Here is a 26,911-nt window from a genome sequence, read left to right on the forward strand (position 1 = left end):
CTTTGGAATGAACATATTAGGGTTGTAGTTAACTATAAAATTTGATTTGCACTCAAAAAGTATTGATATATCAATCTACCTTAAAAAAGAAGCGATAAATTGCAATCAGTTTCGACCTGATCTTAGATGATTACATCCTTATTTACGTTAATTGACACCAAAGTAGAGGTATATTACTTAATAATATTATTGCAATTTATTTCCAATTAAAGAAATGTGTTGATCAAATTAAAGCTGCTAACTTTTTATTTTAATGGTTTAATTCCATTAACATTTCTTAATTTATATAGTTTAAGTAAAACAATATACTTTCATTGTATCAATAATATATCATTATATTTATAAATACTTAAAAGTCAATAAACTTCCCCAACATCTTCAGTGTTGTGCTCTATATAAGCTATTTAAGTACAAAATCAACATAATCAGTATAATCATTCATAAAACAAAACTAATTAAATAAATTTTAATATTATTATTTTGTCAATTTTGAATTACCCGAGAATATTGAACAGATTGATTATAAATTATCTGACCACCCCAATCCTCACCTCAACCTTGATCCATAGTCTTAAAAATTTGCTTCCCTAGAAATAAAGGCAGGTAACTTAACCCATAAGTTCTAATAAAAGGTATACATCATATTGATCCTAAGAAATTAGATATCATAAATCTCTTTAGTGATAATAGATTATAAGATAAAGAAAATTTAGAAATCTCATATCCTAATCAACCCTCTAATTCTCTTACAATCAGTGCAAATAATTTTAAAGCAATTGGTAAACAAATTATAGAGGGTGATGGAAATATAACTCAGCTAAATATACGTCCCCTAAAATTGCTATTATAACCAACACTAGTATTCTCTTCAACATAATTAATCCTTCATCATTTAACGGGTGGAATGATGTAGAATTGAATTGACCTATCATCGAATTATACACTAACCGTAAAGAATAACATACAGTTAAACCTGTAGAAAAAATATAGAAAAAATTAAATATATTAATACAAGTTAACCCAACAATCTCTAAAATCAAATCCTTAGAATAGAAACCAGCCAAAAAAGGTATATCACAAAGCGCAAGATTAGAAATGTTAAAACATACAGCCGTTAGTGGTATTTGATTACAAATATTTCCTATAAACCGAATATCTTGAGAATCCTTTATATTATGAATCAATGAACCAGCACATATAAATAAAAGATCCTTAAATAATGCATGTGTTAAAAGATGGAAAAAAGCTAACTTAGGAAATCCTATAGTTAAAATTCGTATTATCAAGCCCAATTGACTTAGAGTTGATAAAGCAATTATCTTTTTTAAATCAAATTCAGAATTGGCTCCTAAACCTGCTATAAATATAGTAAGAACAGCTATAAATAGTAAAAATTTAGACAATCAAGTATCAACAAATGCTCTATTAAAACGAACCAATAGATAAACCCCCGCTGTAACCAATGTTCACGAATGTACTAAAGCTGATACGGGTGTCGGAGCAGCCATAACCGCTGGTAGTCATGAAGAAAAGGGAATCTGAGCACTCTTAGTTATAGCAGCCAGTACCACTATGGTACTAATCAATATTATAATAAAAGAATCCCTACCAAAGTCCTAGTAATATACATACTTTCAACACCCATACACCATTATTCACGCAATAGCTATTAGCAACGCCACATCCCCAATCCGATTAGATAGTGCTGTTATTAACCCGCATTATAGGATTTAACATTCAACTAAACAATAAGAAACAAGACCTAACCCATCTCATCCTAATAAAATTCTAATTAAATTCGGTCTAATAATTAAAAATATTATTGACAAAACAAATATCAATACCAAGATAATAAATTGATTAATAGTCAAATCACCATGTATATACTCATCACTATAAAAATTACTAAAGCTGAAATAAATAAGACAAACCCTATAAACAAAAGTGATATTCAATCAAATAAAAAGGTCATAACAATTGAGCTTCTATTCAAATGTAATACTTCTCACTCAACAAAAATGACCAAATCATACTACTGAAATTACGACATCGAATTTAATGGTAGAACAAATCACACATTTACAAAGTAAGCACTGGAGTGATACTTAATTTCCATACAAACAAATCGGAGAATGTTGGGTTCCCTTCCTAAAGTTTCACATCGTATAATTGGTTTCGATGTTCATCGGCCCTTTATTACATTTCAGCTGTTGAGTACGACAAACAATATTTATTTATTTATTTATTTATTTATTTATTTATTTATTTATTTATTTATTTATTTATTTATTCAGTGATGAACATAACAGGCTCTTTGCCCAATTACAATGTTCACAATATACAGTAAAATTAATAGTTACACTACTAAATATTAAATGAAAAAAGACTATACAAAGAATACAATGAACTACCCAAACAATACAAAGTTGGTAATACAATAAAAATATACAGTTACTACATTAACAATTATTATTTTGCAGTGGTGCCTAACACAAAGTAACACATTCAGTTATACAGTCTTAGTATTAAACATGACACATGACACATTATCCAAAATAATATTCTAAAAGAGAAATAAAGTGTTTAATTTATAGGTCATTTGAAAACTGTGAATTCAAATAGAAAAGAAATAAAAGAACAACTAGAAGAATGAAATAAAAAATATATACAGAAAACAGAGATAATATTCAACAATATGTGCATTATAGGAAAGTATCACACGCCAATTCAAAGTTGATTCGATTCATGAAAGAGATATCCAAATTATATGTATTTAATGTATTATAAAGTTTCAGAATTTTATTAAGAGGAGAATTCTTATGGGCTTCTGTGCGGCATTTATTAATGTAAAACAAATTGTTGAACCTGCCAGACTTCCGAGGAACGTAAAATGGTATCCTTCCAAGTAACTCTTCATCATCAATTTTACTATTCAATATTTTATACAAAAATAACATCATGGACTTTTTACGTCTTTGTTCCAAAGTTTTAACACCAAAGTGTGATAACATTGTGGATTAGGACAGAAATGTCGGGTACTCGTGTGACTGTTTCCGGTACACATACTTAAAGAATTGCTTTTGTACTTTATCAATTAATGTGATGTACTTAGTGTCTGAAGGACTCCAGATAATAGAACCATATTCTAGTTTCGGTCTTATTAAAGACTTGTATAAAATAAATAACGTTGTACGTTGAAAATTTAAGGAATTTCGAAATATGAAACCCAAATTTCTATAGGCTTTATTAACTATATATTCAATATGACTTCCAAATTTCAAATCTATATTGAACTGAATACCTAAATCCATCTTTTGTTCGACTTCCTTCAAGACGGAACCGTTGATGTTGTAAGTATACCCGATATGCTGGCGACATCTTGTGAAAGACATTTTAACACATTTATTTACATTGAATATACAGCAGCGCCTCTCAGAGTGCATGCACCAGGTGCATGCACTGTGCACGGTGCAAAAGACGACTAAAACACTTGACTCGGCTCAACCCGGCTCAACTCGACTTGGATTTGGAGCGCTACGGAGCAAGTGAGGAAGAGGGAGACAGGCGGAGCGTGCGAGACAGGCATTTTCTTTACTCCACAATGATATAGCATTTAGATCGTTTTGTAAATTCTTACAGTCATCAGTGGAGACAGGCATTTTCTTTACTCCACAATGATATAGCATTTAGATCGTTTTGTAAATTCTTACAGTCATCAGTGGATTTAATTGCAGAAAATACCTTCAGATCATCGGCAAAGAGTAATATTTTAGACTTAGACACGACATCTACAACATCATTAACATAAATTAGAAACAGTAAAAGTCCTAGATTTGAGCCCTGTGGTACACCTGAATTGGCTATAAAGTTGTGAGATGAATATCCTTTATAACACACATATTGTTTTCTGTTAACTAGGTAAGACCTTATCAAGGAGTAAAAGCCCTGAGAGAAATTCAAGGAGTCAATTTTCTTTAAAAGTATATCATGATCTACTTTGTCAAACGCTTTCTGAAAGTCAGTAAATACAACATCAACTTGGCCGCTCTCATCCAAATGCTCTGAAATATACTCTGAAAATTGGATTAAATTTGTGGTGGTAGAACGCAAAAGAATACTTTCAAATAGCTTTGCAGGAGTTGACAATATAGTTACTGATCTATAATTACTGATTAAGCTAAGGTCACCAGTTTTGGGAATAGGAGTAATTTTTGAATATTTCCAAGCATCAGGAAAAATCGAAGAGCTAGCAATCATATTGAACAGTATTGCCAATGGATACAGTAATTGATCTTTGCATCCCTTGAAAATAAACGGAGGAATACCATCTGGACTGACGATTTCGTTGGCTTGAGTTTCGTTATTGCTTTCTCGATCTCACAGATAGTTATTCTACCCAAGAGAAGCAAATCCAATTGCACGTTTGAGTTACCATTTGAACAGAGCGGATTGTATGATGCAGTATTTTCTGAGTACACTTTAGAAAAATAATCTGCATAACAATTTCCAATACTTTCATTACTATCGAATAATTTACCATCTAATTTCATCACTGTACTTTTATTCCATTTTTTCTTTTGTTTTTTATAAAATTCCAGAATGAATGTATGTTCGTTGGTATTTCTAACTCAGTACCTTCGATGTATTGTTTGAACGCAATATTCATTTCCTTCTTAATATTTGCTCTTAATTCTTTATACATAACCAAATTAAAATTATTTTTTTCCTTTTATTTTCCTAATTTTTTCTTTAAGCTTCAGTTTACGTATCAAATCCTTAGTGAACCAGACCGGATATCTCCGTTTATAAGACTTAGTTTTTGGAACGCATTTACTAAAAATTGAATACAACTTATCGTAAAACACATCTACAGCTAGATTTACATCATCACAATTCAGAATATCATTAAATTTTTTCTTCCCTAAGCAGAACATAAAGGTGTAAAAAATCTGCTCGTTTAAAGTTAAATCTATTTTCACATCCGTGGATTTTACTTGTTTTATTTTCTGTATATTTGATAGAGGCTAACAAAGGAGGATGGTGTTGATCAATGGGAATAAGTATCTCTGATTCTTCGCTCAGATCTACTGTATCTATATTTGAAAGCACAAGGTCAAGGGTTCTTCCATTTTTACTCCGTACATAATTAATTGATTTTAAATTAAACAAGTGTAAATACTTTAGGACTTCTTTAACCCTGTTGCTACCTTGACTCATATCATAATTGCTGCCTGTTATTTCAGGTAATTTAAAGTCACCCATTATAATAATATTTGATGTAAATATACCTTTGATTTGAATTAGACTTTCAAAGAAGAAACTATAGTCTGTCAGATCTGAATTTGGTGGAAAATAGGCTACGCAAATAATGTACCTTGCATTGTTACTAAGGAATGAAATGCGTAGTGAATCAGCATTTCCTTCAACTATATTTATTCTTGCAGTGATGATACTATTCTTTACACCAATCAACACCCCTCCACCTCTGCTCTTACTAGTGAGTTGTATATTTCTGTCCTGGCGAAATACATGATACCTATCGTCAAACACTTCGGAATCATAAATAGAATTATGGAGCCATGTTTCAGTTAATACAGTAAGATCATAAGAACTACACAGTACATTGTTATAAAATACGTTTGTCTTTGATCTGAGACCTGCTACGCATTGCACTACGTAGACTTTTTTCTACTTGTAATACGAATGATAAAACATAGATATATTAAAACACAACACATTGCACACGCCTTGCGTAACACTATCTTCTAATGTAGGGAAGACATACACTTGAATCGCATTTTTTAAATTGTATACTTGATCGCATTTTAATACATACCATATACTTACATGTAGAAAAATATTCATGTTTTAAAATTATAAATGTAATCTCTACAGCAGGGCCTCTCAGAGTGCATGCACCAGGTGCATGCACTGTGCACGGTGCAAAAGACGACTAAAACACTTGACTCGGCTCAACCCGGCTCAACTCGACTTGGATTTGGAGCGCTACGGAGCAAGTGAGGAAGAGGGAGACAGGCGGAGCGTGCGAGACAGGCATGGGAAAAGAGAGAGACAGTGCTATTGCTCCAAATTGAGGAGTGGGGGTCTGCACCTTGGTCAACCAAGCAAAGTCGTCTTTTGCACCGTGCACAGTGCATGCTCTGAGAGGCCCTGCTGTAGAGATTACATTTATAATTTTAAAACATGAATATTTTTTCTACATGTAAGTATATGGTATGTATTAAAATGCGATCAAGTATACAATTTAAAAAATGCGATTCAAGTGTATGTCTTCACTACATTAGAAGATAGTGTTACGCAATGCGTGTGCAATGTATTGTGTTTTAATATATCTATGTTTTATCATTCGTATCACAAGTAGAAAAAATCTACGTAGTGCAATGCGTAGCAGGTCCCGGGTTCGATTCGACGGGTGTAAAAATATCAAACCAGGCAAAGCCAACTTTATTAATCAGTCATCAATAACAGTATACAATCCTTTTCTCTTAGTCAGAGGCTATGTGGTTCTTTTTTTTCTACCCCCGAGGCAACCAACGTAAGTAAACATGCTTTTTTGTTCTGTAATCGAGATTTTTCGGTAGCTAACATTTGCCTGATGTGAAAATGTCAAACCACGGAAAGCCAACCTTTATTAATCAGTTATGAATAACAGTATACAATCCTTTTCTCTTAGTCAGGGGCCCTAGTGCTCGAATTGTTACAATCAAACATTCAGTGTTCTAAACACTAAACACCTGTTGTAAGAGTCAACTAAAAGGTGTCTAGGAGGGACTCTGAACTTAAGCGCGCCGGGGTTAGCGATAATAGATATTCACATTAACTACTACACTGCAGTGGCGAAAATAATAATCGTTTTGACACATGTATACTTATTCGGCACAATCTAGATTGCATGCATGTCAAACAACATACTATTAGTTAGTGGATCAATTGTAATTACTAAATTTATGATTTCCGTTTTACAAGCTACGTAAGTAAACATCCTTTTTGTTCTGTGATCGAAAATGTCAAACCATGGAAAGCCAACTTTTATAAATCAGTTATGAATAACAGTATACAAGCCTTTTCTCTTAGTCAGAGGCTCTATTGTTGATACCTATATGCTCTAAATGTTACAATAAAACATTCGGGGCCTGTACTACGACATCCAGATAAAAGTGCGGTTTAAATTTATGTGGCAGTTTGCACATTTATCTGGAAGTTCTGTTGAGAACGCGTACTACGACTTTCGTTTATGTGCAATCTGGGAGAATATTCTCGAGTTTAGCTATGCCGAAGTTGTAGATGCAGTTTTATCTGGGACTTCGCTCCTATCGGAGACGCTACTGTAAGAATCAAGATGGCTACACATCAAGATGAACCTACATCTGCATGATGCTATAAGAAATTAAGTTGTTACAATTTCATCTTCTTCTTCTTAATCTGTTTACCCTCCAGGGTTGGCTTTTCCATCAGACTCAGCGAGGGATCCCACCTCTACCGCCTCAAGGGCAGTGTCCTGCAGCTTCAGACTCTTTTCCTATTTTGCTTTACGTCGCACCGACACAGATAGGTCTTATGGCGACGATGGAACAGCAAAGGCCTAGGAATGGGAAGGAAGCGGCCGTGGCCTTAGTTAAGGTACAGCCCCAGCATTTGCCTGGTGTGAAAATGGGAAACCACGGAAAACCATTTTCAGGGCTGTCGACAGTGGGATTCGAACCCACTATCTCCCGGATGCGAGCTCACAGCGCTTCAGACTCTGGGTCGGGGGATACAGCTGGGGAGGGTGAACAGTACCTCGCCCAGGCGGCCTCACCTGCTATGCTGAACAGGGGCCTTAGTGGGGGATGTGAAGATTGGGAAGGATAGACAAGGAGTAGGGAGGGAATCGGCCGTGGCCTTAAGTTAGGTACCATCCCGGCATTTGCCTGGAGGAGAAGTGGGAAAACACGGAAAACGACTTCCAGGATGGCTGAGGTGGGAATCGAACCCAGCTCTAATCAGTTGACCTCCCGAGGCTGAGTGGACCCCGTTTCAGCCCTCGTACCACTTTTCAAATTTCGTGGCAGAGCCGGAAATCGAACCCGGGCCTCCGGGGTTGGCAGCTAATCACACTAACCGCTACACCACAGAGGCACAATGTAATCTATGTATATATATTTATAAAGTATGTCATGCTTCCTGTCCAGCTTCACAGAATTCTTAAAGATTTCCAAAGCTAGCAAGTTGTTGTTACTGACTATATCAGTTAAACACAAGGAAATTAACAGCAAGCTGAATGGATATCCGTGGTCGTAAGGGCAACGTCATTTGGTGCTATGCAGCAGGTCGTGGGTTCGAGTCCGAATATCCTAAGGGGTTTTTACCTTCTAAATGTTATTCGGTTGGGTATTAGAGGTGATAGTACACATTTACTAACATTAGAATGCGTGTCAAAAGCGTGGGATCTATTCCAAATCTATCCGCAACGCACATATGGAGTAAGGGTGTACGACGTTGTTCATGGTGATTCGTCCGTCGAATGAGGATGTTAAGGAGGTTATATTTCTTTGACTTCATAACAAGAGATAAATGCTTGCCAGTTACTATTCTCACATTGTATTGATATTTTTTTGCTAGTTGCTGTACGTCGCACCGACACAGATAGGTCTTATGGCGACGATGGGACAGGAAAGGGCTAGGAATGGGAAGGAAGCAGCCGTGGCCTTAATTAAGGTACAGTCCCAGCATTTGCCTGGTGTGAAAATGGGAAACCACGGAAAACCATTTTCAGGGCTGCCGACAGTGGGGTTCGAACCTACTATCTCCCGAATAGTGGACACTGGCCGCACTTAAGTGACTGCTGATACTGGTTCTAGTAATACAATTTAAAATGTAATAGAGCTAAACCGACGAAATCACAAGGGAACACGTATACCACCGCGCTAAATTTCACTATATTTTCAGTAACCTTATTACCAACCCAATAAAAATGTTACTACATCTTCCGCATTGCAATAACGTCGTTAAAATCCGTCGGTAGTACGCAAGATAATATTTAACTTCTAGTTTGCAAAACTGCAGCCTTCGTATCTGGCTGTTTACTTGACAGTCGTAGTACAGGCTCTCAGTGTTCTGAACACTAAACACCTGTGTAAGAGTCAACTAAAAGAGGTCTAGGAGGGGCTCCGAACTTTAGTGCGTCGGGGTTAGCGATAATAGATATTCACATTAACTACTACACAGCAGTGGCGAAAATAATATTCGTTTTGATACATGTACACTTATTCGACACAATCTAGATTGCATGCATGTCAAACAACGTACTATTAGTTAGTGCATCAATTGTTATTACTAAATTTATGATTTCCGTTTTATAGTAGCATTGTGTGTTAATGTCATTGCAACACATCTATATACAGTTCTAGCATTTGCTTTGAATTTTTACTATGGGCTAGTGCGTATGATAGCGAAATTGTCATTATGATTTCTGGCTGGGGGATAGTTTCTTCGTAACTTCTATTTGCATACAGTGAAAATGTAAAACCACGGACGGAAGTACAACTTTACATCCATATGCTCTATTATCATTAATACTAGTGATTATTGTTTTAAGAGGAAGTACAACTGTACTTCTCCGTTTCTTTATTCCTACAATATGACATTCAATTACGTTTTAAAGTAAGTACTGTGATGCGTGTTCACGTTCGAACTTACATCTATCGACTATTAATGATGGTAGTGATTACTGTTATCTTCAAAGGTAAGTATATGTATATTTTTTTTCAATATAATCTACGATTAAAATGTGTTCTGTGATTGTAGTAATTGTTTATGCTGTGTGCCTTCGTTATCATTCTAGACACTGCTGCGAATCGAACCCGTGAATTTTGTAACTAATGGCCACCATCCTAACCCATTTAGGCAATCAGCAGAACTAATAATATCAATATACGCGTGTGCTATTATCGCATAACAGAAGTCGACTAAAAGAGATCTAGGAGGGGCTCTGAACTTTAGTGCGTCGGGGTTAGCGATAACAGATATTCACATTAACTATTACACTGCAGTGGCGAAAATCTCTATGTAATGTGAACATTACAGTAGACACATAAAAGTCTCTAGTGTTCAACATAATAAGCTCGGAATATTTCAATCAAAAGTTCAGTGTTCTAGTAATTTAAAAACTGATTAAGTTGCATGTAAAAGGGTGCCGCCTGAGCTATAGTGCCATATAACAATGTGAATTGATCTGTGTCCTCATGCCGTCGTTTATTGTCCGTTTATTCGATTTATAGCTAGGCTAGATATTTTTTAAATTGTATCCCCTGCATGTCGTAAGTAGTGATTAGAAGGGAAAAATCAATTTATTTTTTATCTGCAGTAGCGAAATTGTAATTATGATCTTTCGCTGGGGGATAGTTCATTTGTAACTTCCATTTTCGTAGAGTGAAAATGTGAAACCACGGACGGAAGTACAACTATACATCCATCTTCTATTATCATTAATACTAGTGATTATTATTTTAAGAGCAAGTACAACTGTACTTCTCAGTTTCTTTATTATTACAATATGACATTCAATTACGTTTTAAAGTAAGTACTGTGATGCGTGTTCACGTTCGAGCTTACATCTATCTACTATTAATGGTGGTAGTGATTATTGTTTTTGCAGTGGCGAAATTGTAATTATGATTTCTGGCTGGGGGATAGTTCATTCGTAACTTCCATTTGCGTAGAATGGAAATGTGAAACCACGGAGGGAAGTACAACTATACATCCATCATCTATTATCATTAATAGTAGTAATTACCGAGCTCGATAGCTGCAGTCGCTTAAGTGTGGCCAGTATCCAGTATTCGGGAGATAGTAGGTTCGAACCCCACTGTCGGCAGCCCTGAAAATGGTTTTCAGTGGTTTCCCATTTTCACACCAGGAAAATTCTGGGACTGTACCTTAATTAAGGCCGCTTCCTTCCCACTCCTGGCCCTTTCCTGTCCCATCGTCGCCATAAGACATATCTGTGTCGGTGCGACGTAAAGCAACTAGCAAAAAAAAGTGGTAATTATGGTTTAAGAGAAAGTACAACTGTACTTCTCCGATTCTTTATATTTACAATATGATATTCAATTACGTTTTAGAGTACTGTGATGCGTGTTCACGTTCGAGCTTACATCTATCTACTATTAATGGTGATAGTGATTATTGTTTTCTTCAAAGGTAAGTGTATGTATATTTTCTTCAATATAATCTACTATTAAAATGTGTTCTGTCTTCATAGTAATTTTCTAATGCAGTGTACCTTTGTTAAAATTCCAGACACTGTCGGGAATCGAACCCGGGACTTCTATAGCTAAAGGCCAGCATGCTAACCCATTTAGCCATTAAGCCGAACTAATAATATCAATATAAGCGTATGTTATTTTCGCATGGCAGAAGCTAAGGTTTTTCGATATACTCAATGTAATGTGAACATTACAGTAGACACATACAAGTCTATAGTGTTCAACACAATAAGCTCGGAATGTTTTAATCAAAAATTCAGTGTAAAAAACTGATTTAAGAAACGTCTAAAAGGGTGTGTTGGGGGACAGTTCATTCGTAACTTCTATTTGCTTAGAGTAAAAATGTGAAACCGCGGACGGAAGTACAACTATATATCCATCTTCTATTATCATTAATAGTAGTGATTATTGTTCTAAGAGGAAGTACAACTGTACTTCTCCGTTTCTTTATTCTTACAATACGACATTCAGTTACGTTTTAAAGTAAGTACTGTGATGCGTGTTCACGTTCGAGCTTACACACAGCCCTTCTGTCAATGATTACAGCGTTGTGGATGCACAGCTAAGTAAGATAGTATTAATGTGTTCGATTCCCAGTTAGAACAGGGATTGTCTTGTAGCAATATTCGTTAGAAGATGGAAAGTATCATTACACAAATAAATATTAAGACAATAGGCTGTTGTGTTTTGCCAGAATATTTTGAGATGTTTTATTCTAAACGAATATCGACAGAAGATTTATAACATACAATCGCGGCATTTGCTTGGTATTTACTATGGTGCAGCAGAAGATGCTATTTCGATTCTCCTTATTTATTGTCTTATATCAATATTCGTTAGAAGATGGTAAGTATCACCAAGAAGGCCGGCGCCGTCCAAGCCATTCAGAGCAACATAGTAAGTATATACCATTCTCTGTGTGTGTGTGTGTGTGTGTGTGTGTGTGTGTGTGTGTGTGTGTGTGTGTGTGTGTGTGTGTGTGTAATTATGTGCCTTATCTAGACCAGGAGGTAAAACTTTACGTCTAGTTGCCTGTTCACCGTTGCTCGCTTAGCACCACCCAGGGGTCACGTGTAGGGTACTTTCAGGTTAAATATACGGACGTGAGCAACGTTGGACTCCTTCTATCTACTAGCATCGAGGAGGATATCCACTCCATTGTCATCAGAATAGGTGGCACGGAGGTCTCAAACATCTACAAACCTCCGAATTCTAAGTGGCCCAACCATGTTGTAGACATTCGACCACATCCAGCAGTCTACATTGGTGATTTCAACAGTCGCTACCAGAACTGGAATACAGAACTAATGAAGATAATGGGGAAGCAGTACTGGAGCGGATGGATAGAAACAAACTCTTTCACGTCTTTGATGCCAAAGACTGGGACACGTTCAAATCAGCAGCCTGGAAACGGGGGTATTGTCCTGACCTGTGCTTTGTGTTCAGAGACAAAGGAAACAAACTTCTACCAACTACTTGAAAAGTGCTTAATGACTTCCCTCATATCCAGCACAGGCCTGTGTTATACGAAATTTACATCCAAATCCCTCTGATCACATCTAGCCCTCGACCACGCTGGAATTTCAATAAGGCTGATTGGCCTGGCTTCGCAGAAGAACTTGATAAATGCGTAGATCGGATACCACCTACCCATGACGCTTATGAAAGATTCGTAGGAGCTGTGGTGTCAGCAGCAAAGAAACATATCCCTGAAGGGTTTCGCAGGGAATACATTCCTGGATGGAACGAAGAAAGCGAAAACATTTACCAACAATTTATTGAGAGCAGTGACCATGAAATTGCAGGCCAGCTTCTTCACAACCTAGATGCAGCCAGGAGGTAAAAATGGGAAGATAAAGTTAGGTCTCTAGACTTCACTAAATCGAGTCATCAAGCATGGTCTCTCCTAAAGAATTTTGGAGACGTAAAAGCAACTGGCGAATGACGTCAGAAATCCATCCAAATAAGATCGCCCCTCATCTGGTCATGACTTCCAGAAGCAAGAGAAACAAGAAACTTACTAAGAACTTAAAGAAAGAACTGAAACTCCTGAAAAGCAGCTATCAGTGACATTAAATCAGGTAAAGCCCCTGGTGATGATGGTATATACCCAGAGTTCTTTGCTCACTGTGGAGAAAAGGCTCGTGCCTGTCTGGCTAAATTCTACACTGCTATCCTTGAAGGTGGTAAGACAAACTATTCAGACAGACAAAGTGAAACAGTGGAACAGGCGGGCTTTAGACCACAGGGAAGTACGAGAGATCAATGTATGTCTCTTACAACCAGTGGCGGTTTCTTGTATAGCGCAATTGAGCAATGCACCTCCAGTTTTTTTATTAATCAAACACCTTTTTATTACTCTATTAACCTTTTACAATAAACATGTATAATGTATACGCAAAACCTGATGACATACACGGTCTGAAGTTAATTGTCCTAGTTCCTTAATGCTAAACAAATGTTGTCAAACACTGATCACATTTTAACTTTGGTTGTTTTTGTCGGTTCCTTAAGTAGTCTGTGGCACATTAACACCTTATACTGATCTAATAATTAAAACATTCAAGCACTGTTACGCCATGAATTAAAACTGATATAAGAATGAACCAAAACCTGTTGACATCTTCTGATTGCATTTATATGTCCATCTTTCCATCCGTATGCATTGCTGAAACGATCGTAAGTTCAGTTGTCTTGGTTTCCGTCGGTGTTCCATAATGAAGTGAATGGTTGCTGCAGTGAGCCATAGAACTGCGTTGTTGACCGTGGCCGGGAGGAAAGCATATTCTATGTTGAGAAGTCGATATTCTAAGATGGGAGTTTTAGTCATGTGAAGTATGTTGCATATTTTCGCGAAAGACCACGCCCATATGTCCGCACTGACACAAGACTTAACACGATGTATTAATGTATCTCTTTGTTGACAATGTTCACAGATATTGCAGTCAGACCGTCCATGTCGAAATAACTTATCCTTTGTTGGTATAGTTTCATTTATTGTTAAGTATAAAGTTGTTTTCCACTGAAGAGGAATCCATTTATTAGCAATATTATTCCATACTAGTTTCCAGTGTCGCGAAGGATACTTTGCCTGTATTTGAGGTGGTTTAATATTCTGGTTCATTATATGGTTATAGATGGATTTTGTTGTTACAAACGAAGTTGGATCTATTAAGTTTATATCAAATTGTACTCAGCTACTTAATTTTCACGATTCCCTTGCCATTCTCAAAGCTCGTGCTAAGCCCATCTGTCCGTAATATACTCGTACTGGCTTTCAATTCATGTGAGCTGCGCATAGTCTGTGGCTGGAGACTCGTCTGGAATGAACCCCCATACAAGGCGAAATCTCCGTCCGTACCTAGGCGAAGGGACCAGTGAGGTGCGGGGTGAAGTCTGTCAGCATTAAGGCAAGACCTGGATATCGCAGAAAAGAATATCCGTGCTTTAGGCATGCGCAGTATGCCACTCTCTGAAGTCTGTCGCAAGTCGTGTTGTTGGGGTAAGAAAACTGTAATATTATGTGCCTGCCATCTGTTGCCCTTACAGGAATTTAACCAGGCAGCATAGAATAGTGCACGTAATTAGCGCTAGTGTTGAACAGCATCATTACTACCAAAAGTCATATTAAATTGCCAAATTCCAATTGATACTTGTCCCAAATATATCAATACTTACTAAACATCTATTAATTTGCCTTCTTTGGAATAATTACTTTTTTGGAGAGAAAGAAAGCTTAAAAATCATTGAGGAAAACAGTAGCGGGAAGGTAATACCAATGAAAACGCTAATTGACCAGCTCACACTAGTTCTTAAAATTAAGTTACCAACATTGTGAAAAGTGCGAACATTCATTCCTATAGTTTCCTCGTGTTTTTTAAGTGTGAAACTAGTGTTTGTAAATGTTTGTACGTAGTAATTATCATAATTCGTAATATTATTGTACGCTGTGCAAGCGTGTGAGTGTTTTTCTGCACTGTTGTGCCGTTCAGAAACTTAATTTTGGGATATAAAGAAGTTACAATCTCTTGTCCGTGTGCGTGTGTGTGTGTTTTTGTGCGTTGTAGTTGCGTCCACAATCTTTGTGCCCCGGAAAGGTAAGGAGCTACATAATGAGTTTGAACAGTGTCCAGATACTTAAGACAAACGTTTTTTGTCTCCCTCTTGAGCGAAAACTTGAGATTAAGAATGCCGGGCGTCCAATGCCTGATCTTGATATAACGAGGCAGACTAAAAGTAAAAGTAAAGAAATCGTGCGTAAATTCAGAACGGATATATACAAAAGAACCGAGTAGATCTGTGGGTGCGAAGTTATTAACAGGTTGTTTTGTTTTACGTGTTTATGCTTCGTGAGTGATGAAAGCGAAGGGACTTGGACCAAAGTCGGAGTGGTAGCTTTAGGACATTTGTCCCCAAAAAATAAAGAAACACGAAAGTTCTAAATCTCATATGCTTGCCCAGTTAGAATTCGAACTTCTGGGAGGACACGATATCCGGCAGCAACTTGACTGTGCTTACAGGCAGTCTGTGGAAATACACAACGATCAAGTACGGGAAAATCGTTATTTGCTGTCAAAAATTATCGACTGTGTAAAGTTCTGTGGCGCGTATGAGTTGGCATTGCGCGGGCATGACGAAACAAGTGAATCGTCGAATACTGGCATATTTCGAGGCCTCGTTAATTTTAGTTCTGAAACTGACGCTGCATTAAAGAACCATCTGTCCAAAGCTACTATTTTCAAAGGCACCTCGAAAGACATTCAGAATGAATTGCTTTCGTGCATGTTTGAAATCTATCGCGAGAAAATAAAGAAGGAAATCACAACTGCGTACTTCATTTCGGTAATCGCACACGAGACCACCGATATATCAACTACAGCACAAATAGTTATTGTACTGCGCTACGTTCTTCCCAACGGTAAGCCAGTTGAAAGATTTTGGGGTTTCCTCCCACCCGCTAGTCATGATGCTAATACAATAGCAGAGTGTTTAAAATCTTCTTTGAGCGATGTTGTGGGGAAAATGTAATGAGTGGTCGCCATTCAGGAGTGCAAGCTCACGCCAGGGAAGATTTTAAGCACGCACATTATGTTCACTGTTATGCCCATTCTTTGAACTTAGTCATGGCACAAGCGACAAGCCAGAATACGGATGTCCGTATATTTTTTGCGGATTCAAGTGAAATCCCCAGCTTCTTTCATAACTCCCCGCAGCGATCAGGTATATTGACCGAAGTATTTGGTAGAAGAGTACCTCATGCTTCAAACTCAAGGTCGAATTTTAAATCAAGGACCGTTGAAGTAGTTTACGAGAACAGAGATGCCCTCATCGAATGTCTGGATCAACTGGAAAATACTTCTCGACAGCCTTACACAATATCGCAAGCAAGAGGTTTGCGTTTAAAATTGGAGGACCCGTTATTTCAGTTCTAGTTGGCTGTTTTCCATCAGATAATGCCTCATGTGGACATTTTATACAGTCAGCTACAAAAGCGAAATTCAGATCCGTTGGAAGTCAAAGGCGCACTTTCAGGTTTCGAGGCTGCTATAAAAATGGTTCGGTAAAATAAAATTGACCACATCGCTGACGGACATGATATACTGCCCCCGCCAGTGAAGGTATCACGAGGGCCGCTGCGTATCTCGAAACGAGTTGCGGCAAAAGAAGTTTGTGACACAGTCATTCTTCAAGCAAAGGAACGGTTTCAATTCACAAACCACCTTCTTGCAACAAATTTGTTTCAAGCTGAGAATTTCGGCAGCTTTGAGAAGCAGTTTCCCCACTCACTTCTGTACAATGCGTGTGAGGCCTACCCATTTCTCGAGAAACCGAAACTGAGAACCGAACTTGAAATATTATACATGAGAAATGATTTTCGAACTGTTTCTGAGGCTACGACTTTGTTGCAGTTTCTTTTAGAAAATAAGTTGCAGAGTGTCTTTGATGAAGGCATAAAACTTTTAAATATAGTTATTACTATTCCCATGATGACATCTGAAGCAGAAAGGTGCTTCTCAACCCTGAAGAGAATAAAGACTTTCTTGCGCAGCACAATGACCGAGGATAGACTTAATGCTCTTGCCATGCTGCCAATTGAAAAGGACTTGGTTCGAGACTCTGTGGAGTTCAACGAAGCAATTATAGATATATTTGCATCCCTCAAGGAGCGCAGGATGGATTTTTTGTATAAGCTGTCTGCATAGGGTAAGTCGATTGTGAAATATTTCTTATTTTGTATGTGGTAAATATCGGCATGTATTGTCTGCTTCTCTCGTATTCGATCATATTTTCAAAACTTCTATCATCTTACTTTAGGAAGTTACGGCCCACGACGGGAGAGGTGGAGGGGGGTGCAATTTTTTCTTCTGTTGAACTCCCAGTGACGAAAGTAACGCGCCGCCACTGCTTACAACCTAAATAGAAGCAGGCTTCCAAATAAAACGCAGGACTTCAGTGGCATTCATAGACTTGACAACAGCCTATGACAGTCTGTAAAGATGGATTACTCTGCAAGTTCCTGAAAGTGGTCACATGTAGGATAACTGCACGACTCCTGAACAATATGTTGAGTCGAAGACAATTTCGTGTGTACAATGTGACAGCTGTAAGCAGCCAAAGATCGCTGAACAACGGTCTACCACAGAGGTCAGTTCTCTCTCCTTTGCTGTTTAGTTTATATATTGCAGATATGCCGAAGACACTTTCAAGGAAATTCGGATACGCAGATGACTAGGCACTTGCTATCAGGAACAAAACAGTTGAGGAAACAGAAGCGGTCCTGACTGAAGACCTCAATACACTGGCACACTACATTAAAATATGGAGACTCCAACCAATCATCAGCAAAACTGAAGTTTGTTGCTTCCACCTAAACAATAAAATGGCTAACAGAGATTTAAATGTGTACATGGAGAACCAGAAATTGAGACATAATATGTACCCTAAATATCTAGGAGTCACACTGGATAGAACACTGTCTTATAAACAACATCTCCTGAACGTCTCTGCCGAAATAAGAACTGGCAACAATATAATTCATAAGCTGTATGCTACAACATGGGGATCTACAGCTGCAGCTCTGAGATGCTCAGCTTTAGGGTTGGTGTACTCGACTGCTGAATACTGCGCTGCTGTTTGGCTAAATAATGCCCACACAAACATCATAGATACCCAGCTGAACATTACAATGCATCTCATCACTGGCACTGACAAAACAGTTGAGGAAACAGAAGAGATCCTGACTGAGGACCTCAAGACACTGCCACACTACATTAAAACGTACAGTAAAACACATCATCAAACCACGGGAACTGTGCAGCTTTCCACTAGAAATGAAACAATCCCAACGCCTGAGTGTGACTGTGGCACTACAAAACAAATCTCAGACGTAAAGATGCTCTCCTAAGGGAATTCAGTAAAATAGTGAATAACACAGAGCTCCCGGTACATCATGACATCGGCGATGCGAATATTAATCGTCTGCTTTCGAGAAAACCACCAACTAGAGATGCCAGGAACTTGTGGAACAGCAACTACCAAATTTCCGCTGAATGGCAGAAGAGACTCAACGACAAATACTGCCCGACAATGCCTTCTGTAAAGAAGACGCCGCCACCTGGTTTCAACCTCCCTCGTAGGCTATGATCCGCACTGAACAGGATCAGAACAAACCACGGGAACTGTGCAGCCTTGCACTACAAGTGGAACAGAATCCCAGCGCCTGAGTGTGACTGTGGCGCTACACAACAGACAGTAAAACACATCATCAAAGACTGTAGGACTAGAAAATACAATGGCAATGCTAGTGACTTTGCTTTTGGGAATCAAGAGGCTATAGACTATATAAACAATTTGGAGATACGTATATAGTGTAGATCTTACAACAATAGAAGCTGTATCTCTAGCCGTACGCTAAATAAAAATAAACGTGTGTGTGTGTAAAAAAATCTTCTCCGCAGCGAGAAGACGCCGTTCATAGTTATTTGTTTGTTGGATGGGGACGTAAAGACTTATGTTAACCTAACAATGCTATTCGATAGAAAAAAGGGGGGTATGTGTTACTACCCTCTGCCTTATAACATGTCCTTCTTCACACGTAAGTATGTCAGGTTATCCAAATTAAATACTAAAAATTAAAATTGCTATATGAAGTGTGCAGAGAATTAAAACTCGTATGTGTGTTCTGCGTGTTGTGATAAATGTACGTGTGTAAGGGCTACCTCACAGCATTTGCTTGTCCTATAATCAATTCCATAATTTGCGTGTGTTCGTTTTTACGATAGAGAGTGTTGTGTGCGCATAACATCAAAGATCAGGAGGGGAGGTGACAAGTCGCATAGAGACATAAAGGCGTAGCGACGGTGAAGTTAGGCTTCCTCCAAAAATAGTAGAGGGGAGGGCATCTGCCCGTAGAAAACTGTGTCAGATAACGGTAGAACTGTGGGGAAGAGGGATTGAGCTGACCTCCGTAACGTAAAAATGTCGAGAAGGGCAGCTAGCCTTAGAGTCCTTAGGCCCCCACTCTAAGATAGTGTCGAGAAAGGCATCTTGCATTAAAACTATAACCATTAAGTTTAGACCACTCCAAGGTGGTGTCAGGGAAGGGCATGTCGAGAAGGGCAGCTAGCCTCAAAACTATAATCCTCTGAGGATAGGCCCCTCCAAGATGGTGTAATGTTGGGAAGGGCAGCTAGCCTTAATCCTCTACAAGTTCCTGAAAGTGGTCACATGTAGGATAACTGCACGACTCCTGAACAATATGTTAAGATGGTGTCGAGAAGGGACAGATAGCCTTAAAACTATAATCCTCTGAGGTAAGGACCCCTCCAAGATGGTATCGGGAAGGGCATGTCGAGAAGGGCAGCTAGCCTTAAAACTTTAATCCTCTGATGTTAGGCCCTCTAAGATGGTGTCGAGAAGAGCAGCTAGCCTTAAAACTAAAATCCTCTGAGGTTAGGCCCCTCCAAGTTGGTATCGGGAAGGGCATGTCGAGAAGGGTAGCTAGTCTTAAAACTTTAATCCTCTGAAGTTAGGCCCCTCTAAGATGGTGTCGAGAATGGCAGCTAGCCTTAAAACTATAATCCTCTGTGGTTAGCCCCCTGGCTATGTCCTATCAAGATAAAAGTAGTAAGGTTAGGATCGTTTGCTTTTTAAAAAATTCCGCGCCTGCACGTGGCTAGGTCCCGTCAAGATGATAGCAGTGAGGTTACAGGGATCGTTTACTTTTTCAGAATTCCGCGTCAAACAAGGGCACGTGGTTAGGACTTGTCAAGATAGCAGCTATAATCTGGACAGCTGTCACTTATTCAAATTCCGAGCCCCACGTAGTTAAGATGGCAGCAGTGAGGGTAGGCCCTGTCAAGATGGCAGCAGTGTGATAGCCACGTTCACTTGTTCAACAAATGCACGTGGTTAGGACCTGTCAAGATGAATGCAGTGAAGTTAGCGATACACACTAATTCAAAATTCAACACCAAAACAAATGCATGAGGTTAGGACCTGTCAAGATGACAGCTGTTAGGTTAGCCACGTTCACTTGCTCAAATTTCGTGCCCCCACGTGGTCAAAAAGTAAGGTTAGGGCCTGTGAAGACGGCAGCAGTGAGGTTAGCCGCGCGCACGTGTTTAAAAAGTGAGGAGGTTACTGTATGTCATGATGACAGCTGTCAAAAGCACGTGGCTTTGTTTACAAACAATAGCCATGACGTCATGGGCTCAATGGCCTCGGGTGCTGACTCAGCACATAAAATGCTGACGAGGTGGCTCACAACCCGTATAGCCCTACTACTACAATAATTTCTATCAATTTCATATGTGTAACCTGAATAATTTTGCAACGATCATTTTGTTCCCTTCAGCTAAATTTCGCAGAGTAACGAAAAACTTGTAAATTACGTATTTCTATGTCTGTAATATTCAGAATTTTTTTTCCTGCAAAATATTGGGGGCCGGTCACGGAGATGCTAACAAGCCGACTGAGGAACCTAGTAAACGACAAAAACCTTGCGAGTTGGCCGTGCAGTTAGGAGCGCGCAGCTGTGAGCTTGCATCCGGGAGTTAGTGGGTTCGAAACCACTGTCGGTAGCCCTGAAGATGGTTTTCCCTGGTTTCCCATTTTCACACCGGGCAAATGCTGGGGCTGTACCTTAATTAAGGCCACGGCCGCTTCCTTCCCATTCCTAGGCCTCTCCTATCCCATCGTCGCCATAAGACTTATCTGTGCGGTGCGACGTAAAACAAATAGCAAAAAAAGTATACGACAAAATACCGGAAGATTAATTTGGAGTAGGGAGAGGCATGTCAACGGCTTTGGCAATAATTCGTTTGACTGGAGATATACAAGACGCAATCAAATCACTGAAAGAAACGCTTTAATATATGTTTGTTGACATCCGCAAGGCTTTTGACCCCACAAGCAGGAGCTTGATCTTTTAGAAACGCAATGAAATAATAAGGAAAAACTGTTATACGAAAGTGAGAAAAAATATGATCAGAAAACTATGGGAGGATATGCGACGATTTGGTAAAGTCGAAACCAATTCTTCAGAATGTAGGGGTCCTTCAAGGAGATTGCACCCGTCTTGGAAATGTTCTGAGTTCGAAAACTGCTGCGCTGCTTACTCGTCGGTATCACTATAAATCTATCTGGAAGCTCGATGACGATTCGGAAAAGCGGGCTCACTTAATCATAAATTGTTCGTGTTACTATACGGGCGTGAGAATAACTGCATTTGATTTCTCGAATTCTATCTAGAGTGTACTGAAATGCGTCTAACATCGCATATTTAATCATGTGAATGAAGCGGGATAATGCACTAACTAAATTTTAAATAACAATCCAAAATATATATTGATATACTTGGTAGGATCACATTTTCTTCTCTTTATTAAAATAAATAACCTGTGACTATAACGAACAAATTAATTACAAGTGAATGACAAAAATACGAATCAAGTGAACAATAATCAGTACGAAAGAAAATAATGATAACGTAGATTCTATTACGCAGATTAAGACTACTGCTCAGTTAATAATACTCTCGGTTTGTATCATTCACTAATGATCTGCATTTAGAGCGGTCGCCCAGGTGGCAAACTACCTATCAATTGTTTACCTCATGTTTTTATTTGTTATTGTTTACCTAGCTTTTTCTTAAATATTCTCAACGAGCTTGGGAATTTATTTATTATTATGCATCCCTTGATAATTTATGCCAATCCCTTATTCCTTGCACTATAAATGAATATTTGCTCCAATACGTCCTCTTGAATTCCAACTATATTTTCATTTTATGATCTTTGCTAAATTTAAAAGCTCCACTCAAGCTCATCCTTCTACTTATGTCATTCCACGTCATCTCATCACCGACATCTCGAAACATACCACATACTCGAGCATCTCGTCCCCTTACTCCCAAGTCTTCCCAGCCAAAAGTATGCAAAAATTTTATAACACTACTCCTTTGTAGGAAATCACCACGAAACCAGGCTATTTGACCGTGCGGTTAGGGACGCGCAGCTGTGAGCTTGCATTCGGGAGATAGTGGGGTCGTACCTCATTGTAGGAAGCCCTTTTCCCGTTGTTTCCCATTAACAAACCAGGCAAATGCTGGGGCTGTGTCTTAATTAAGGCCATGGCCGCTTCCTTCCAATTTCTAGGCTATTTCCCTCCGGTCGTCACCATAAGATTTACCTGTGTAGGTGAGACGTAAAATTTAAAAAATCACCAAGAACAAATCGTGCTGCTTTCCTTTGAATGATTTCCAATCCTCGTATCAAGTAGTCCTGATGATGGTCCCATAAAATGGAGCCATACTCTATATTCGGTCTTACCAGAGACTTACACGCCCTCTCCTTTACATCCATACTATAACCCCTAAATACTCTCATAACTATGTGTAGGGATCTGTAACCTTTCTTAACTACCTCTTTAACATGGTTTCCCCCGATGAAGATCATTCCTTATATTAATACGTACCGTACTGTATGTACTTTCTTTGTTCCCCATAAGGCACTATACCCCCTTCAACACAATAATTCAAATTGATAGGACTCTTCATCTTGGTGAAACATACAACTTGATCTTTCATCCCATTTACCAAAATACCATTGTCTGCTGTCCATCTCACAGCATTGTTTAAGCCCCTCTGCAGTCGTTCAGAAACCTGCAACTTATTTACTATTCAATACATTATAATGTCATCCATAAATATCCTTATCTGTGATTCCTGATCTTTATTCATATAATTTATACACCGTTATTCAGCCGCCCCTTCCAATGCAGTTTTAGGCAACCTAAAATATTAATTTCGTCCTGAAAACATCTGCCCTGCCGGTATGCTCAGACAACACAACCGGATATCTTGGCATTTACCGCCTCACCATGATAGGACCCCGTAACGTTATACTCGTATTAAACACTGGAAGACATGCGTGTGCCTTCTAGATCATATGAAACTGACACGCCTGCGAAACACTAAATTGATATTGTGACCGCAGTAAACCTAATACTTGCTATAAGCTGCTCGGGGTACCGTTCGGAGCCGTAGTGTAGTTAGGAAAGGCGTGGCGGAACGGGCTTGCATGTGAGGTGGGAGGTTCAAGTTCGAGGCGAATATTACAAATTTTTGAAATATTTGTTTAATACGTACCACACGCAATGTAAGTTCAATACCCCCTTTCATGCAAATTGTGTGTGAATGAATATGTTATCGTCGCCATAAGACCTATCTGTGTCAGTGCGACGTAAAGCAAATAGCAAAAAAAAACGTATTTTTACTGCAGTATTTGAAAATATTTTCATGGTTCACAGTGCTTTATTTTTGTTCATTCAATGTTCTTTTCTCACTTATGCGTACCTACCTATTTATTTTCAGATCAAGATTTCGAAGGGTTTTCAATTTTCCCAACATAAAGCCACAAGTGGGCACTCAGCAAAAGTCGAAGAATTAAAAAAAAAAAAAAGGAAATTGAACCCTGGCTTATCAGCGCTTGTTTCTTCGATCAGCAACAGCACTCGGACGAGTTCTCTTCCAGAGTTTGTAGGGCGTTCTTAAGCGCCAGCTAACCCCTCTACAAGGTCGAACATGCTGAGGTTAGAGCTCTCTTCAAAGACATTGCAGGAAGAGTGTTGCATCATGAGTCGACCCTACCTATAAAATTAAGTTTCTTCAGAGTATGAAACTGTATTAATTAATGCACGATTGCGGTATTCCGCATTCTCGTTTAAACAATTTAGAGGTAATTTTAACATGGATCTGGGTCTGTCGTAATGAAGGTAATCTCTCGATAATACCTTCATTCCATGAAGAATATTCATTCAGGTTCTTTTTTCGCCAGGTTCTACATGCAGTCGGGAACAACATCGGCGGCCACCCAATTTGGTTATCTATCGACGAGACCACAGACAGTTGTGGAAGGTGCACGGCCAACGTTATTGTTGGAAAACTCAGTCCCAGTGAACCGGGGAAGAGCCACCTAATTCTGTGCAAGGAGCTAGATGTGACAAACCATGGTACCATTGTGCGAACAGTGCAAGCAGCTCTGTGTAAGCATATTTTTGTTAATTTACTTCTCGAGCGTTTTGCCAAACAAGAATAAGTACAGTCTGGCTATAATTTCAATGCATTCTACGTATGCTCAGTGAAGACTCTGATAGTTCTGATAGTTAAATATTTCTTACAGTAGTACGGCATGTCAAAATCCCATTAACTGAACGGTTCACCCTTCATTTTATGCATTCCTGTTTCAGGCTTGCTGTGGCCAACGTTTTCAGATGAGGAGGTAAACAAAGTACTCGCATTGGTGACTGACGCTGCTCTCTACTTGATTAAGGCTGGGAAGATCCTCAAGCTTCTCTACCCGTAGATGTTACATGTTACTTGTCTTGCCCATGCAATGCACAGAGTTGCTGAGGAGCTGCGCGAAAATCGTTCAGCGTCAACAGCGTCGTTTCTTCAGCGAAGAAAATTATCGTCAAGTCTCCTTCTCGCATCCGTGTCTTCAAGACGATGCATCCAGGACTTCCTTTACCTCCTGAGCCCATATTGACGCGATGGGGAACTTGGATCTTGGCTGCCTTGTATTACGCTGAAAATCACATGGCAATTGAAGAGGTAGGAATAAGACTATTTGAAATGTTTACTTCTCATTTTCGAGGTTTCCTCTATCATTCTTTTCACACCTTTTATGTTTACTCCATCATACGGTGCCTAATTTTGTAATTTTCTCAGTTATTCTCCTCGGCTAATGTTTTTCAATTTTACTTTTTCCAGGTGATCAATACGTTTGATGAGGCGGAGAGCAAGTACATCGCGAAAGCTAAGACTGCTTTTAAAATGAAGGGCTTGATGTCATCCTTGACCTTCATAAAGGCATACATGAGCGACATTCCTGAGGCCATCCTAAAGTTGGAATCGCGAGGGATGGAGTTGGTTGAAGTGGTCGCTACAATGCAAGGAGTCGTCCAAGAAGCCGACTCGTTGCTTGGAGAGACTGGGAAAACCGCGAAACAAAAGTTGGAATTCGTGCTAGCTCGAAACCCCGGTTGGAGTGCAGCGTTGGACTCGGAGAGGTTGCTACGTGGCGAGTCTGCACCGTCAGAGGATTTTCCGAACTACTCGTGTCAGTTGACGTCGAAAGATCGTTCTCATCATTGAAACTTTTATTGACTGATTTAAGAAAAAAATCATTCAGAACTGAACACATAGAAAAAATTCTTGCTGTAGAGACGAATGCAGATCTACTTCATTGACTCGCCTAATTCTGAACATTTTATAAATAAACTTTTAAACTGCAACTTTTATAAGAAAACTTCCCATATATATACTTGAAACTTGAATGCGAGTATATCGCAGTGTATCATAATACAATTAGAAAATACTTAAAAAGAAAAAGAACGGTTACCATTACAGTATTATAAACACACGAATAGTCAACTATTGCTACTTTCTATTATTATTGTTACTAGAAATATTCCAGTGGGCCTACCCTTATTATGTTTGGGCCTACCAGCTAGGGTCTAATGCTATCGTATTAATACTGTGCAAGTTTCGATCGATTCTACTGCATTGTGTCTATTTTTATATAACTACTACACAGTTATCTTGCTAGTTCATTTTCATTTTTCAGTTCGTACAAATTCAAATCTTTGAAAGGAAGTCTATCAGTTTATTGGAGTTGTCGAAATATTCGAGTAGTAGAACTTCGAATTATACAACAAATGTAACATATAAAATAGATACGATACCGTCAGAAAACTTTTTTTTCTAGTTGCTTTACGTCACACCGACACACATAGGTTTTATGGCGACGATGGGATAGGAAATGCCTAGGAGTGGGAAGGAAGCGGCCGTGGCCTTAATTACGGTACAGCCTGGTGTGAAAGTGGGAAACCACGGAAAACCATCTTCAGGGCTGCCGGCAGTGGGGTTCGAACCCACTATCTCCCGGATGGAAGCTCACAGCTGCGCGCTTCTAACCGCACGGCCAACTCGCCCGGTCGTCGGAAAACTAAAATTACTTCCAGTTACCGAAAACTCGACGTATCGAAGTTCGACTGTAGTTCGTTGTTTTGTACATAGTGGTCAACAGCTCCTTGTAATTCAGAACTTCTTTGTGAATTAAAATTAAATATTGGAAAAGACA

General features: G+C 38.8%; 1 pseudogene; it reads right to left on the reverse strand.

Moving 5' to 3' along the window:
* Window positions 1-378: 378 nt before the first annotated feature.
* Window positions 379-23,131, reverse strand: LOC137498457 (NADH-ubiquinone oxidoreductase chain 5-like; annotated as a pseudogene).
* Window positions 23,132-26,911: the final 3,780 nt, after the last annotated feature.

The sequence above is a fragment of the Anabrus simplex genome, chromosome 2 (genome assembly GCF_040414725.1).
Source record: "Anabrus simplex isolate iqAnaSimp1 chromosome 2, ASM4041472v1, whole genome shotgun sequence".
In the NCBI taxonomy this organism is placed as follows: Eukaryota; Metazoa; Arthropoda; class Insecta; order Orthoptera; family Tettigoniidae; genus Anabrus; species Anabrus simplex.